Source organism: Frankliniella occidentalis, unplaced genomic scaffold (genome assembly GCF_000697945.3).
Source record: "Frankliniella occidentalis isolate FOCC.00 unplaced genomic scaffold, Focc_3.1 Scaffold1057, whole genome shotgun sequence".
Classification (NCBI taxonomy): domain Eukaryota; kingdom Metazoa; phylum Arthropoda; class Insecta; order Thysanoptera; family Thripidae; genus Frankliniella; species Frankliniella occidentalis.
In genome coordinates, this window is record NW_026268163.1 from 12,575 (window position 1) to 12,997 (window position 423).

The following is a 423-nucleotide window of genomic DNA, read 5'->3' on the forward strand; positions in this document are numbered from 1 at the left end:
TCATTCTGTAATCAAGAAAACATAATTAGTCAATCACCACCATATAAGTTACAATACTCGCAAGACCAATGAAAACTCACCAAGGGGGGCTGGTCGGGCACCTGCTCGGCAACTGCTTGGCGGCCTCGCCCTCCGCGGCGGCGGCGCCGCTTTAAGGGGAGAGCATCGATCTGTGATCAAGAACATACAACATTAGTCTTTCACTTACATTTAGGTTACAACCCTTGCAAGACCACTGGAACTCACCAATTGCGCCTGAGCAGGCGCAGGCGCTGGGGCGATTGCTGCAACAACCCCTTCAAGCTGGCCTGGGGCGGGGGCGGCGGGGGGCAAAAAGGCGTACAGCGCCGCCGCCGGCGCTGGCGCTGCAGCCCCCATGGCCGGCCTGGCCGCGGGGGTGGGGGGTGCGACGGGCGCCGTGCG